Source organism: Salvelinus sp. IW2-2015, unplaced genomic scaffold, assembly GCF_002910315.2.
Source record: "Salvelinus sp. IW2-2015 unplaced genomic scaffold, ASM291031v2 Un_scaffold2629, whole genome shotgun sequence".
NCBI classification, from domain to species: Eukaryota; Metazoa; Chordata; class Actinopteri; order Salmoniformes; family Salmonidae; genus Salvelinus; species Salvelinus sp. IW2-2015.
Genome location: NW_019943937.1, coordinates 190,486 through 200,214, shown reverse-complemented (window position 1 = coordinate 200,214; position 9,729 = coordinate 190,486). Strand labels below are relative to the sequence as shown.

Below are 9,729 nucleotides of genomic sequence, written 5' to 3'. Positions count from 1 at the left end.
CTTGTTTGCGTCGTGTTTTCATTTTTGCCATGGAAAAATATTGTGATACTGGTATCGTACCAAACACACACACACACACACACACACACACACACACCTCCAGTGGATTCTCAACATCCCAGGCTGGTTTGATATCTAACATCGCTACATTAAAATGCTTGTCAGAACCTAAAACAAAACACCTTTATCGTTCATCTCTATTGACGACAAAGTGTTTGAAGTCAGAATAACACTGATCAAGGAAAGCTAAATGATCTATATTCTCCAAACAAATGGAAGTCATTATTCTTATAACGAGGCAATCAGTACCTCGCACATTCAGCACCACACAGAATGTGAGGTAAAAAAGGTCACAGCGACCAGCTCGTACTGTAATCTATGGAAATGTTATTAGGTTTTAGTACAACTAAAAAGAACACAATCATGAGCATCGAGTAGCAGAGTGACAGTCAACAGGCTTAGTCACCTATTGGACGAAAGCAGGGAAATTAAAGGGCAATCTGTTGATTCAAACAACAAAGTGGCCACCCCATCACTTTTCTTGGTAAACAGCTGAGACAAACATAACATTGGGTATATGATGTTACAGCAATATGAATGCTCACATACAGTAGCCCTGGTAAAGACAAAGCAGGTAATGTAGCTAACCCAGTAGCAATATCAAAGCTTCCTGCTCTGTCCCGCTCTGTCCCACTACACCACGTGTCAAACTCATTCCATGGAAGGCCGAGTGTCTGAGTTTACGCTCCTCCCTTTGAATTGATTGATTAATAAGGTCAGTAATTAGTAAGGAACTCCCCTCACCTGGTTGTCTAGGTCTTCATTGAAAGGAAAACCCTAAAATCAGCAGACACTAGGCCCCCATGGAATGAGTTTGACACCCATGCACTACAGCAAGACTGTCAATCACAACTAATTCACTTCAATTAGGTCTTTACTCAGCATCAGAGACTTAATGCACTACAGCAAAACACAGACATCTGTGACTGTAGCCAAGGAGTAAATCTATCTTCAGATGTGGAATAGTAGTGATTTATAGGATTAAAGATGGCCGCCCAACGGTAGCTAGCCTAGCACCATTTGCTCTAGCACTTCTGTATTGAGGAATAAATGGGAGACCGGTTTCAACGGCATAAATCTGTATGACAGTGTTAGACGAGGTACTCCGAGATTTATGTTGAGGGTTTCCGAATGTCTTTGGACTGGGAAAGGGGGAGAATTCTGCCGTGAATAAACGACAGTGATATATTGTATAGTGACTATGTTGTGATATACTATGTATGCCCTTTGCAAAGTTACTTGATTTATATGTGGCTAAAAGTAAAAGTGTGAGATTTAAGAGGTGGTCTTGGTTTATTGTCCACCTACAGGACTTGGGTTGAAAAACAATGTGGATTCATTGAAGTGGTGTCAGTTGTTTCATCATAACCACTGGAGTAGAACCTATCATATTCAACCTTTACCTGATCCTGCAGCTTCCAAATTCACAGACAGAAGTTTCCCTGCCTAGTCCTCGACTAAAAACACTTCGTTGATATTCTACATTAAGGACGCTTTTTAGTCAAGGACTAGGTTTAATCTCGTGTCTAGGATACTATCCTGAAGGTGTTCTACCATTCCCATGTATATGAAGTCCAATAAATAAAACTGTTACAAAATGTATCTTCTGATGTTGCTGCAAGCTACTGTGTCAAACAGTGACACGAGAGGAGTAAAGGCTAGAAGGGTGCGTTTACACAGGCATCCAATTCTGATTTTTCTTCACTAGTCAGTCTTTTGACCAATCACATCAGATCTTTTTCAGAGCTGATCTGTTTGGTCAAAAGACCAATTAGTGAAGAAAAAAATTGGGTTCTGAATTGGGTTGCCTGTGTAAACGCAGCCAATGTAGTACAAAAACCCTAAGTGCAATCAATTCTCTCATCTTTCTACAGACACTTACCCACTCAGTCCAAGCACACTTCCCATACATTGACAACTGTCGCCTTTTCATCCAGATTACATGTTGCTCCAAATCTTCAAGGGAAATTACTGAAATGTGAGAGATTAGATTTGTATATAAATTACTGCATGTTGAAGAGTTTTTTTCCTTGGTGGCTAAATGGAGAGCTATCAAATTAAAATGAGAGAATAGTGAACAGGTGAGGTAATCATTYATTGGGGAAGTGGTAGGCACTTGGACACTTCCTGAAACAGAATGGCACAATTTAGTACAGCACATCACTTTGTGGTGCATTTCTCATTCCTCTATAGAAATGTCTGTGGTCCAGAGTAGGCTGGTGTGAGGAGCTACAGGAGGACGGGCTCATTGTAATGGCTGGAATAGATGGTCAAACACAAACCATGTTAGACTCCATTCCAATTTTTTCATTCCAGTCATTATAATGAGCATGTCCTCCAGCTCCTCCCACCAGCCTCAGTGGGTGGGACTTCCTGGCCTTTGTTCTTTTCATTTATCTTTTCTCTGTCATTGTTTTCCTCCCTATAGTACGCCAACATTTTTTTTTTTACATAAGTGACATACTGTAGGGTGTAGGTGACAATCAGACTCAAAAAAGGTTGTTTTATTTAGTTTACTTTCAAATGGAAATGTTTCTCTTTTGATTCATAAAAAAAGGTAAAGCATCAACGGTTTTGCAGTTGGTCTCGAGACAGACAAGCTGCAATGGGATGGTGAGAATTAAGTAGTATGGAAATGACAGTACAGGCACAGTTTTTCAATTCAAATGATACATGCTGGAATAGTTGGTGCAAATATATACAGCAAAGACTAATTCTCCTGGTAAAACATGCTTAGGACTTGAGAGAAATGGGCCTGTGTTCATGAAGCATCTCAGCGTAAGTGTGCTGATCTAGAATCAGTTGTTTTGCCTTTTACAATGACTAAGATTACATGAACAGTGGAGACCTGATCCTAAACCAGGGCAGGTTCCCATCATCATTAGAACCGTAGGATCCTATGGTTCTAACAATGAATTTAGCCTTAAGATGCCTTCAGGTAACGGCGTCTGCACTCCTACTCAGACACTGTGAATAGGGTCCCTGGAAAGTTAGTAAAGCCAATAGTCGTCATGAAAAAACACTACGATTCTGAAGTATTTTCTTTTTAGGTAAACATCACAAATTCTCACTATTTACAAAGACACATCAAGTAAAGTAGATCATAAGGCATACATCATACATACATAAGATCCCAGAAGGTGTGTGTGTGTAAATCCTTTTGAAATAAATTAAAACCTAAGAGAGATAAATGAAATCGACACGCCATCACAATAATAAACTCCTGAAACAAATTGACTGGCGCTCGTTGAGAAGGCATTTTCAACAGCACTTTGCTCTATAGCATCAAATCTGTTGGTTTATAGATTATTACTTGGACATCGATCGTTGAGATAACTCAAAATAAATTAGAAATGGAAAAGTGTGTTATTAGTATTTGAATGAGTACCTGATTTCTCTCTTCTATAAACCTACGTTTGACACCTTTGCATAACTCACAGAAAGTGTCGGGAGCTTCCCGTTAAAAGCTGTCACAGTTGATTCTGTCATTTCATATCACATGTCCGTACCATTCGGAGAGGCGTATAGAATTCCACCCTGCAGAATTACCACACACCGTATATAGTGTTGAATAAAGGACACTTTCTGTTTATATACATAACACTTTTGTACAGTCTTTTTGTTTTGCAAACGTCAGCCGTTTCTCTTCCACTAAAAACTAAACGAGGGTTTGAATCATTTCTCAGTCGATTAAATGACGTTGTTTCAGTGAATCCAAACCTTTGATTGAGCACTTGGTCAGTTGCCTTTCAGAAAAACTTACTTGTATTCTATTTTCTTGCATTCACAACAAGTCTTTCACTAAGAAAACCTGGTTCTCTCTCTTACAATGTTTTGGATAATATTAGACCTGTACAAGAGAAAAATGGCCAATTTCCTACAGACAAACTAGGCAACCTTGGCAGTAAAGTATTAAGTAGACACTAAGCATTCTGAAAGAGAGATGACTCATTCTCCCAAAACAGACTCCAGACAGTGTCCCACAGTGTTGTGATTTAATCATAAAGGAAATGTCTTTAAGTCTTCTCCTGGTCATTCTCCAACCAACTAGAGGAAAAATATCAACTGAAATCCACCATAAGTGGCAGTAAGTGTTCCAGACTCCAAGTCTTTGTGGATGTGGAATGTCTTTACAGAGTCCCATATATAGCAGGTGAGGACTGCATCAATCAAACCTACTTGCATCCATACTGCATTCAGCTTATTCCTGGCACATACCCCTGTCTGCCACAGAGCGGCGCTGTGCGTCGCTGTTTCTGTCCTCAGACTGACTGATGGCAGTGTAAACTAAAGACAGTTCAGTGGCCCTGAAGGTCCGGCCGGCTTCATCTGCACTGGAGTCTGGAGGAAGTGGAGGAGGTGAAGGCCGGGGCCCGAGCCTGGCTTGGAGTAATGTCTGCGGCCCAGCAGCGTGGGGCTGTAGCTGGGTGAGCTGGGGGTCACTTGGGCCCTTTGGTGGAGGTGTCTGTCTCTGTGGACTGGCGTCCGTCGTTCCAGCCTCCCGGGTGCTCTTGAGGGCCTGCGTCCGCTGCTGGTCCACCACCACGTAGTCCACCGCTCATCTGACACCGCAGACCAATCCCATTACTCTTCTTCTGGAGAGGAACACACCAGGTCAGTTTCAATAGTTTGTGTGTGTGAGCGAGAGAGAGAGAGTGTGTGAGTGAGTGTTTATGTGAGTGAGTGAGTGTGTATGTGAGTGAGTGAGAGTGAGTGAGTGAGTGAGAGTGAGTGGTGAGTGTGAGAATGAGTGTGTGAATGAGTGTGTGAAAGGGGTCTCACCTTCCGTGGTGGGGTAGACTTGCCGGGGTCCAGTCTAGGTCCAGGTACTCCACCTGCTTGTCTCCCTTGGGCTTCACATTGGGCTGCTCCCCCGTCCGCCGTCATGGACGCACCCAGCTTCATGTTCTAAGCAACAAGGGAGATACCATGTTACAGTGGAGATAGGGGGATGATGACACTCACAGGGCATGATTAAATGTTAGTGCTACACTAGGAGTGGGCAAGAGGAGTGGTAGTACAGCTACAATGGAGACAGAACTAGAACGGTCTACTATTAAACATACATTAAGYTATTACGCAAACCTCAAGTCACGTCAGCATATACACTACCACTGCAGACGGTGTCTGAAATCTTAGTGGGTTTTGGGGGGAAATTACACCACAACCCACGCCATGCAGTGAGAGCATAGGCTCTATGGGCATCTCCGGTTAGGCTCCAAACTGGCAACCCAGGCAGCTTGTCTAACCACACTTGGCAACCCGTCTCACCTCCTCTACGGTGTCAAGGCCCTCCATCTCCCTCTTAACAGGGGTGATGGGGACAGTGCAGTAGAAGGACTCCTCTCTACAGAGACAGCAGGGAAAGGTCAGAGGTCAAACAATAACACAGGATGTACTGAGAGGGGGAGGAAGAAGAGTGAAAAAAAAATAAAAAATATGAGTGAAAAAAGCAACAGGAAGTAAACATTAGGTAAAGGCGAAGAAACGATAAGGGAAAACARATCAATAAAAAGGTCATAAAGACCTGGAAAACAAACAATCAAGCAGACATACTATACAGGAAATTACCCATTTTGTTGTTGGTGAAGTTAACCAGTCAATTTAGTATAGTTAAGATAATTTCCTTTAGGAGAGAACGGAACAATGTTAAACAGTGATTGTGCTGTTCAATTTATGACTCCCACCGGGAAAATATATTTATTAAAAAATATATATATTTAGGACATTTTTGCTGTATTCAGACAGATTAGAAACAGTGGGAAGATGAAACAGCGGTGAGACAAAGTGGGAAAGGTGGAGACAGAAATCAAACCCTGGTCGCGTTCGCGTGCCTACACCACCAGATCATGGAGCCTGAGCCAGGGAAAATCATTTTTATCTGACCAGTCAACAAAAAGACTCCTTGAGAACTGATGGAAGAAAAACACAAGTAAGAAGAAAAGAAGAAGCAAAAAAGAGATGTCCACCAGATGGACTGAATACCTGCAGGGGAAAGGAGATGTCTACCAGATGGACTGAATACCTGCAGGGGGAAGGAGATGTCACGCAGATGGACTGAATACTGCAGGGGGAAGGAATGTCCACCAGATGGACTGAATACCTGCAGGGGGAAGGAGATGTCCACCAGATGGACTGAATACCTGCAGGGGGAAGGAGATGTCCACCAGATGGACTGAATACCTGCAGGGGGAAGGAGATGTCCACCAGATGGACTGAATACCTGCAGGGGGAAGGAGATGTCCACCAGATGGACTGAATACCTGCGGGGGAAGGAGATGTCCACCAGATGGACTGAATACCTGCAGGGGGAAGGAGATGTCCACCAGATGGACTGAATACCTGCAGGGGAAAAGAGTGAACGCGCAAACGAAAAAGACAAAAAAGCAGGATGACAAGTGATGGAGGGGGAAAGAAGAGGTGAAGAAAATAGAAGTGTTGAAGAGGAGTCCTTCTGTGGCAACCATCGATTTCTCCATAAAAGATGAGGTTTGGGAGGCCGAGAGGATGATAACGGACTATGACTTTTACTAGGTATACTATACTAACATGGGAAATTAGAAACGAGAAACGTCGACTCATCATTTCAATATCATCACACTAACAAAAACAGTAGTATGTTTTGAAGTGAAGTCAAACTACACTATATACACAAAAGTATGTGGACACCCTTCAAATTAGTGGATTCGGCTATTTCAGCCACACCCGTTGCTGACATGTGTAATAAATCAAGCATACAGCCACGCTATCTCCATAGACAAACATTGGCAGTAGAATGGCCTGACTGACGAGCTGTGACTTTCAACATGGTACCATCATAGGATGCCACATTTCCAGCAAGTCAGTTCATAAAATGTCTGCCCTGCTAGAGCTGCCCCGGTCACCGTAAGTGCTGTTATTATGCAGTGGAAACGTCTAGGAGCACCAACGGCTCAGCCACGAAGTGGTAGGCCACACAAGCTCACAGAACGGGACCGCCGAGTGCTGAAGCGCATAGGGCGTAAAAAACATCTGTCCTCGATTGCAACACTCACTACCGAGTTCCAAACTGCCTCCGGAAGCAAGGTCAGCACAAGACCTGTTCGTCTGGAGTTTCATGAAATGTGTTTCCATGGCCGAGCAGCTGCACACAAGCCTAAGATCACCATGCACAATGCCAAGCGTGGTTGGAGTGGTGTAAAGCTTGCCGCCATTGACTCTGGAGCAGTGGAAACACTTCTCTGGAGTGATGAATCACGCTTCACCATCTGGCAGTCCAATGGACAAATCTGGGTTTGGCGGATGCAAGGAGAACGCTACCTGCCCAATGCATAGTGCCAACTGTAAAGTTTGGTGGAGGAGGAATAATGGTCTGGGGCTGTTTTTCATGTATTCTGGCTAGGCCCATTGGTTCCAGTGGTGGGAAATCTTAATGCTAAAGCATACAATGAAATTCTAGACCATTCTGTACTTCCAACTTTGTGGCAACAGTTTGGGGAAGGCCTTTTCCTGTTTCAGCATGGCAATGCACCCGTGCACAAGCGAGATCCATACAGAAACGGTGTCTCGAGATCTGTGTGGAAGAACTTGACTGGCCTGCACAGAGCCTGACCTCAACCCCATCGAACACCTTTCGGATGAATTGGAATGCCGACTGCAAGCTAGGCCTAATCGTCCAACATCAGTGCCCGACCTCACTAATGCTTGTGGCTGAATGGAAGCAAGTCCCGCAGCAATGTTCCAACATCTAGTGGAAAACCTTCCAGAAGAGTGGAGGCTGTGATAGCAGCAGAGGGGGACCAACTCCATATTAATGCCCATGATTCTGGAATGAGACGTTGGAAGAGCAGGTGTCCACATACCTTTGTCATGTAGTGTATTTAAATTATTCTGCATACTGATGTTCTATGGATATTCAGCCCACTAAGATATTCCATCAGACAAATTACATGGCAAATGGTACACTTTACCATGAATAAAAAAAATATATAATTGAATTGTAATACATTCATTGGCTACTGACTGTATGTGGAACATTAGCTTATTAATGTGACAAGTTTTTTTTAAAGAAAATGTACATAAATCATTGTATGATTTAACATGAATATTTTAGAAGAGAGTAGTTGAGGACGTGTGTTACATACTAGTTCGTCTGCCTTAGAGACCATGGCTACATAATTCTCATCACAGTCCTCGGAGTCGGTGCTGGAGGCGGTGCTATGCACCGAGGGAGGCTGGGGGCATGGGGAACCTGGAGGGACTGAGCAGCATCACACACACTGTTGAACACACCGTCGGTACACACACACAAATAGCAGCAGTGCCTGCAGAGTTCCCTGCAGATTAAAAATGACTCACTGGAAAGAACAAAAAGCTAATTTCTAAGACATGACTCTTTGACATGTTATGAGGTGACTAAAGTCATGCGTGGAGGGTTAGTGTTCTGTAGAATAACAAACCTATAGTCACATGCAGTAGAAAGGAATTCAACTAAGTTGACACTGACCTAAGGTCAGCTTTATGTTTTACTCCCAAATGGTTAGGATGCGGTGTGCGACAATAATCCTAGATCTGTGCCTAAGGGCCACTTTGACCCTGAGCTGCTGAAGAGGTGAAAGGTCAAGGGTAAGACACTTACTCCCGAGCAAAAGACCTGGTGACAGGCGAGCGACGGGCGCCGATGACTCCTCCCACTCAGGTAGGGGCTTGATCTCCAAAGGGGCGGCTTGGCTGTAGAGGGGAGGGGCAAAACCCCGTCAATCTCTCTCATCACGTACCATCATTGCAACACAATACATTCCACCATACAAAAGGTGGTGGGAGGTAGGCTTTCATTTGGCCAACAGAGGTCCCTAAAAGCCACAATACCTCCTTGCAAGACTAAAACTGTAGGCTAGATTCCAATATGAGAAGTTGAGTGTAATACAAAAATGTAATCAATTGGTTATAGGTTTATAGAGCAGCCACACATTGAGTGTCCACAGCCAACCGTTCCCGGCATGGTTACGTAACAGAGCCCAGTCTGGCAACCCGGGTGCTATAGAAACACATTCAGCATCGCTCCCTCAGCCTGGCTAGAAAACACCATCTGGTGCTGCAGTCTACAGAACACGCAGCACTAACACTTCTCAGCCTACAGTACAGCACTAAACACCCTTCATGCAACCAGAGATATACACACACACAACACAATTCTGAACAGAACATAAATATCATTCATTGTACCTGAGCAATAAACTATCTTCCTTACAAATACAATAAAGAGCACATGATAGAATTACATGTTGAACAGGAGCATGCCAACAAGTGTTAAAAATACAGGAGGTAGTTGGTTAGAACTGTCCATCACTGGTGTGTTTGTGTGTGTCAGTAACCTCATAATCAATTACTGTACTGGTGTAATACATTAACGCTATTGATTATTTTTAATTTTTTGTTTTTATTAATTTTTTTTTTTTTTTTTATTTTTTTTTATTTTATTATTTTTTTTTTTTTTAATGTTTTTTTAATTTTTTTTTTTTTTATTTTTTATATTTTTTTTTTATTTATTTTTTGATTTTTTTTTATTTATTTTTTTTAATTTGGTGTTTTATAATTTTATTTTTTTAAAATTTTTAATTTTTATTTTTATATTTTTTTTTTTTTTTTTTTTTATTTTTTTTTTTTTTATTTAATGGATTTTTTATATGG

At 42.4% G+C, this 9,729-nt stretch overlaps 1 long non-coding RNA gene across 1 annotated transcript; it reads right to left on the bottom strand.

The window, feature by feature from the left end:
- Positions 1-6,235: 6,235 nt before the first annotated feature.
- Positions 6,236-7,249, bottom strand: LOC139025408 (uncharacterized). Its single transcript, XR_011476973.1, has 2 exons — positions 6,363-7,249; positions 6,236-6,323 (listed from the first exon to the last, which is right to left on the bottom strand). It is a non-coding gene; the product is annotated as an uncharacterized lncRNA (long non-coding RNA).
- Positions 7,250-9,729: the final 2,480 nt, after the last annotated feature.